Source organism: Dysidea avara, chromosome 8 (genome assembly GCF_963678975.1).
Source record: "Dysidea avara chromosome 8, odDysAvar1.4, whole genome shotgun sequence".
NCBI classification, from domain to species: Eukaryota; Metazoa; Porifera; class Demospongiae; order Dictyoceratida; family Dysideidae; genus Dysidea; species Dysidea avara.
Genome location: NC_089279.1, coordinates 17,616,338 through 17,623,394, shown reverse-complemented (window position 1 = coordinate 17,623,394; position 7,057 = coordinate 17,616,338).

Genomic DNA, 7,057 nt, shown 5'->3' with positions numbered 1-7,057 from the left:
AATTTGGACTAAATGTTGTAATAAGCAAGTGGACTACTGTAATAGTTTCTCACTTGAGTGATCTAACTATTTAAAGATTAAAAGTCAAATAAAAGTATACATCTACAAATATGCATCAATTAAAAGTCTTTTCACTGGGCTACTTGGAGAAGGTTAAATGGACACTGTAACTACAGTGGCTAAAAATTTTGTTACATGTTTAATTTTGATTGTGAGTTTACTCACATGAGTCATATATGGCCTGATAGAATATTTAATGGTGAATTGAATGGAAGTTGTTGCAAAGTGATAGGAGCCACCACCATTGAGTTATCAACCATTTTATAAAGGTACAAAGGGTTTGCATGTTTCCTTACCAAAAAGTTATTTTCATGGCTAGTTTTGGCTTCACCATTTAGCGTTAGGGTAAAACCCTAGGTATAATTTTAATCCTTGTTACGTCACAAGTAGAATAGTGTAAATTGCATAGCCATAGAATGGACGCTACAAGAGTTACAGCACTTTGTGCAAGGCATGCATATTAGTTTAAATCCAGTTTTTTGAATTATGCAGGTTTAAGGGTTAAACAGAATTTTTTGACTGACTGACTGATTCCTTCAGACAAGCATAACTCAATAGCGGCTAAGGCTTTGGGCTTGACTTTTCACTGTTCAACCGGATGCATGCCTTTTGGCATACTGGAGTACATGTACATACAATGCATTCTTCATGGACTTACCAATGTCCTCTTTTGTGTCCCGTTCATCTTTGCTGACAGTGAAAGGTGCCAATTTGGCTGTAGCACTTGATGGCTTCCCTTCATAATGGAAATTGTCCGTGTTTTTTATAGAGGCTACTTTGATTGTAGAGGTGCTTTTCAAACAGTTCTTGATTCGTAATTCTGTGTAATGGGTTGAAACAAAGCTGACAATGAAGCATAATGGATACTTCACTTTTCAGATGGTAATCGATAGCTGGGGTGCGCAGTGCTATTTCTTTTGATGCAATATGTATGAGTTCACCAATCATAATAATTTTATTTTACAGAGTCAGCAAACAAGTACACAAAAAATTGGAATTTTCAACTAGAGTAGGGACCATAACACATCGATAAAAAGTAGTGAAACAAGCTGGAGTAGTGCACGATATTAAATCACAGTAAAACAATAAGAAGTACGTGTTATATCTAGAGGTGTACCGATAATCGGATTGGCTATAATATCGGCCACCAATATGGTAATTTTTACCAATATCGGTATCGGTACAAAGCAGCAGGAGGACCGATATCGCTACTGATATTTATACAGGACAATAGTTTGTACGTAAACTGATTGTGCATTTTCTACGTTATTCATGTGGCTCTTTAGTGCCAGTGGCTTATTGTTCACTCTGAAACAAGCGCTATGCCACGAGAAGCCATATAAATACATACGATTCTAGTGTCTGTTACTGCAAAGCTTATTACAGTTTTTACAAATGAAGCAGTTATAGAGTACCTTGTAATAAAAAAAGGGTCACGGGATAATCAAGGAAGCTTGCTGTACCAGCTTTCTCACAAGCCATTAGAATGCGGAGTAATGTAGAAATATCCGTATAAAGCTTCATGGGAGTATACATAAAAATGTTTGTGGGTGCCTAATTGTCTGGATTGCACAATATAAACCCAAGCTGTATACCACCACAGGCAGAGTATAGCAATGAATACATGCACATGTTGTTGTAGGGTAGGTAAATGTACACTTTTAACTATAATGCAAATATCGGATCGAGTATCGGTTATCAGCTTCTTTTGGTGGCATCAATATCGGATATCGGTACACCTCTAGTTATATCCCTATTGTGCATTTCCGTTATCCTGAGCACAGTAGGGATATAACACTTCTTATTGTTTTACTGTGATTTAATATCATGCACTACTCCAGCTTGTTTCAGTACTTTTTATTGATTTGCTATGGTCCCTACTCTAGTTGAAAAAAATTGTATACTTTATATAAAGACAAGTTCCACCATACAGGGAGATTCTTCAAGTGTTTATTTACAATTATTTCAATATAGACCACTCCCAGTCAGGAGCAGTTATTGTCAGCCATCTTGTCATTGTATACTGAGTACCTGATGATTAGTGGGGATCACCAGACTACTACACTGGATCATGTGATCTCAATATTACATATTATACTAGGTTAGTTTTGTACTCTTTATAAGCACTACCTGAATTGAAGACACTGGGTAAAACATGGCAGGGGGGTAGGACCAGACCACGTGTACTATGAAACAGTAACAAAATATATTAAATGTAGTCACACTACCAGTTGAAAGTAATGTATTATACAAAATGATCATATTGTAATAATTGTTGATCACTGTTACTGTTGACTATCATGACTGCCACATCATCACTACTGTAAGAATTAATTACTCCATAACGGCAGTGTTGTTTTCCTATAGTGAATGACACCATTGCAAACAACAAACTAAAACATGTATTGAGCCCTTCTACACCCCTTATTCTACCTTTGCACAGAGACTATTCAGCTCATGTAAAATACAGTATCTTCAGTACTTGTGTAATATCATTACATGTACACATGGGCTTGTCTTGTTCAACATGCAAATTTTATAGAAAAAATTATTAGAAGTTGCAAACTGCTGCTACATGGTATAAAACATGTCAGTATAGTAGAACAAAGCAACAGAACATTGAACGTTAACATTGATATTTTGTGTATTCTAATTATTTAGTATGTGTATATACAAGTAGTACCGTATGATAGTGTAGTTGATGTTTCAAATGTGATGTTGATCTTCTGATATTCTCGTGTACATTATTTGAAAGTACAGTTAGTACAGTTATCGCTTTGAACATAGAAGAAGGTAACTGAGAAGAAAGCAGCTACAGCATCTATGAAAGATTGTATAGCCTTAATCGTAGTCGTTTCATTGCTCTGGACAGTGAGTTCTCCCAAATGTGAAAAGGCTGCCAAAGGAGTAATTCCTTCAAATACTTGGGCGAATTCAAACTGGGCTATGAAAAATTTTAAGGAATTGGCATCAAATCGATCAGCGACTATGCCTAATGATTGTGTACCACCTGAGTTACTAGAAAGTCAAGATCCTGAGCTACTGTGCAAGTGGTTATGCCGATATGTGATGGAGATGTGGAGGACTGGACGGATCACAATATGTAAGAGACGCCTGTTGTACAGCCTGATTGTAATCTGGTGTAATAATTACGTCTGCAGTTCAATCAAAAATTCTACTAATACAAAGATCTCTGTAGTACAGTCTGATTGCTCTCGTGGTCAGAATCCTGTTGAAGAGAAGCCTGCTGTTACACATGATGTCTGCTGCCAGTCTAGTAGTGGTACTACTCAGCCAAACCTCTCTGGAACATTTAGCAACTGTACTATCAATCTTTGTTTTAAATAGACAGCTAGTGATTGTACCTTCACGATTTTTACAGGTTTTGTACTGTACCCTGTTGTTGATTTAGGAAAAGAAAGGTCTTTTTGTACTCTTGGTTTAGAAAAAGGAATGGTATCATAGCTTACTACATATTGCGGGTACAATTATTTACTGTTTGGGGCTATGGTGTAGACTGTGCTGTATTATATAGATCAAAGGGAAATACAGCACTCTTGGGTAGATACAGCACTGTTAGAAACTACAGCACACCTGTGGCCTTCGAAAAGTGTACAATATGGAAATAAAAGTAGCTACAGTTTTACTTTCATCTTTTCACCTAAAGTACAATAAAGGTACATAAGGTGCAATCCTATGACCTGAAACTGAACCCCTGATGTTAGCAGACAAATGGGTAACAAATTGTAGTTGTGTTTGTTATGGCTGAGATGTAGGTGTTGCTTCTCATCTGCCATCATGTGCTTAGGGGACATCGATCTTCTGTACGTTGTCTTGTAACAGCTAGTATCAGGTCTATTCTAAGGGCAGACTTAGTGCTGACACCCTCATATAGCTTGTTTTACAGTTGCTAGTGCTATCTAGCTGTCCAGTACTTGACAGCCAGTGCTGGGGATGGTGGCAAGGGTATTCTATTTAGCCTGAGAAAAGATATAAGGGGAAAAAGAAACATGCCACTGATCATATCAGATGTACACTAAAAGATGCTCTTGCATGGCAGAAGGTTGTATATTTAATTTACAGCTGTGAATAAATGATTTCAGTACAGATGGTAGCTAAATGTTAGTAGAAAAACATGGTAGACGTGACAGTCAAACAGTTTGGTTGATGTACTTTCTATGTGCACTGTGTTTAAAAATATGGACGTCTTCAATTTCTTCTCCAGACTAGCTCAGGTCAAGATTTAAACCAGAACTTTGCACTATTAAAACTACAGATCGAGTCAAATCAGAATCCATCTAGTAATTAATTACAAACTATGTAGCTACCAACCCATTTTCAGGTCCAGTTTTATATTGTTGAATTATAATATGTCTAGCTAGCAATATCTTGTGTGGAGATTTTTAGAACATGTCAAACCTTAAAGTTCACAAATATGTATTGAGAGTTGAGATTGTGTCAGGGTTGCTGGCCTGTCCTATTATTAGCCTTGCAGCATGTCAGCTATAGGATGTATAAACCATGGATTACATGCAATGGGTAAACTACTTGCATATTTTAAAAGTTTTAAATGTGGGACTAACGGTAAAAACATATCATCTTGTTTTGCGTACTCAAGAGGAGTTTGAGATACATGAGATATGGGCATTTGTTTCCATCATGTCAAAGCGATAGTATGCGATCAATTTTCTTCACTGATTTTGTGTTTGAAGAAAGGTGATGTGAGGAAAGCTTCTTTCCCAGCAATAGATTCCTCTATTTATGGTGAACATGATAGGTTGATTTGTACAGCAAGTATAGTGAAAGTAAATTACAGTTGGTTACAAAAACATACAATTGTAACTTACAAATGCAAAGATATACAATGTTGCAACTTGCAATGTTTCAGTTGTTGGTATGGGGCTTTAATTCCAAAAGTTATTGCCATATAAGGCTGAAACTTTTCCAGAGCATACATTTGGACTAAGTAGATTATAAATATTTAATAATAAAAAATCAAAAAATCCATCATTATGTCGAGTTTTCACAGATCTATCCTATATATCAAGCCCCTTACATCACTTAGATGTCAAGTCTGAACACTTATTCTAAACATGTTTTTGCAAAATTTACTGTGATAATTATGATCTGGGTGATTTTGTGATTCCTGACTGTTCAGGATATTGTTACTATTCTCTATAGGTAGAATTATATTCATTCTCACCTATGTAGCTGTAGTTATGTACATATTGGATACATTACAGACATGTCTGGTGGCAGCAGTAGATATTCAACAAGTAAGACATTATATACAACAGTAACTAACTATATATAGTGATAGTTAAAATAAAACAAGGTGTTTTCCCAAGGGCTTCCTCTCTCTTATATGGTTGAAAGCTGTATTTGTAGGTCAGTTTTTGAACACAGTATAACCTATGCCAAGAGTAAATAATGAAAAACCTGTACCTATCATACAGTACGATAGTATATCATACAGTATGATAGTATAACTGTATAGTAGGGACCACAAAGAAGTAGGCGTGGCCCACGAAATAATATCACTCAAAAACCAGCCTCAATTTTCCCTGATGATGATGAGCAGTATTGGTGAGGTAAAACTAAGCCCAAACATGCTTTCAGATCGACCTGAAACACTTTCAACAAGTTGCTACGGAATTTTAAAAAAACATTTACTTGATGGAATTTTCTACTGACTGAGTAACTGACTGATGCCTTCATACAAGCGTAACTCAATAATGGCTAAGGCTACAGGCTTGATTTATTCACTGTTTGACGTCGCTTCTGCCTGACAGGTGCCTTTTGGCATACCGCAGTATATACAATGCATTCTTCATGGACTTACCAGTGTCCTCCTTTGTGTCCCATTCATCTTTGCTGACAGAAAGGTGTCGATTTGGCGGTAGCACATGATGGCTTCCCTTTGTAAAGGAAATTGTCCGTATTTTTCATAGTGGCTATTTTGATTGCAGAAGTGCTTTTCAAACAGTCCTTGATTCATACTGCTGTGTAACGGGTTGAACATAGCCAACAACGAAGCGTAATGGATACTTCACTTTTCAGACGATAATTAATATAATTGGGGCGCGTGGCACTATTCTTTCTTTTTGTATGCGTGGATTGTAGAGGTGCTTTACGAACAGTTCTTGATTCAAAATGCTGTGTAACAGGTTGAACATAGCTGACAACGAAGCGTAATGGATTCTTCACTTGTACGATAATTGATATAGCTGGGGCGCAAGGTGCCATTTCAGATACGGTATGCGTGGTCATAATAAAATTATTTACAAAAAAAAGCTAACAAACAAGTACACGAAAAAATTTGGAATTTTCAACTAGAGTAGGGACCATAGCACATCAATAAAAAGCACTGAAACAAGTTGGAGTAGTCCATGATATTAAATCATCGTAAAACAATAAGAAGTGTTATATCCCTACTGTGCATTTCCGTTATGGTATCCATGATATTAAATCATCGTAAAACAATAAGAAGTGTTATATCCCTACTGTGCATTTCCGTTATGGTATCCATGATATTAAATCATCGTAAAACAATAAGAAATGTTATATCCCTACTGTGCATTTCCGTTATGGTATCCATGATATTAAATCATCGTAAAACAATAAGAAGTGTTATATCCCTACTGTGCATTTCCGTTATGGTATCTTGAGCACAGTAGGGATATAACACTTCTTATTGTTTTACGGTGATTTAATATCATGGACTACTCCAACTTGGATGTGCTATGGTCCCTACTCTAGTTGAAAATTCCAAATTTTTTCGTGTACTTGTTTGATTTAATCCACATGTAGTAATGTCTATCCTTGTTATTTTAATTTGCATTGTGTGATAATCTTTCTATCATCCTTAAGAATCCCCTCAACATTTAGCCATATATGGGCATGATATAGGATAAAGAGTTATGCTATGTGTATAAAGGAAAACATTTTGGCATTTGGTTAAAAAAATTAGTTGGTCAAGTCTCTGAAGATGTGGTTG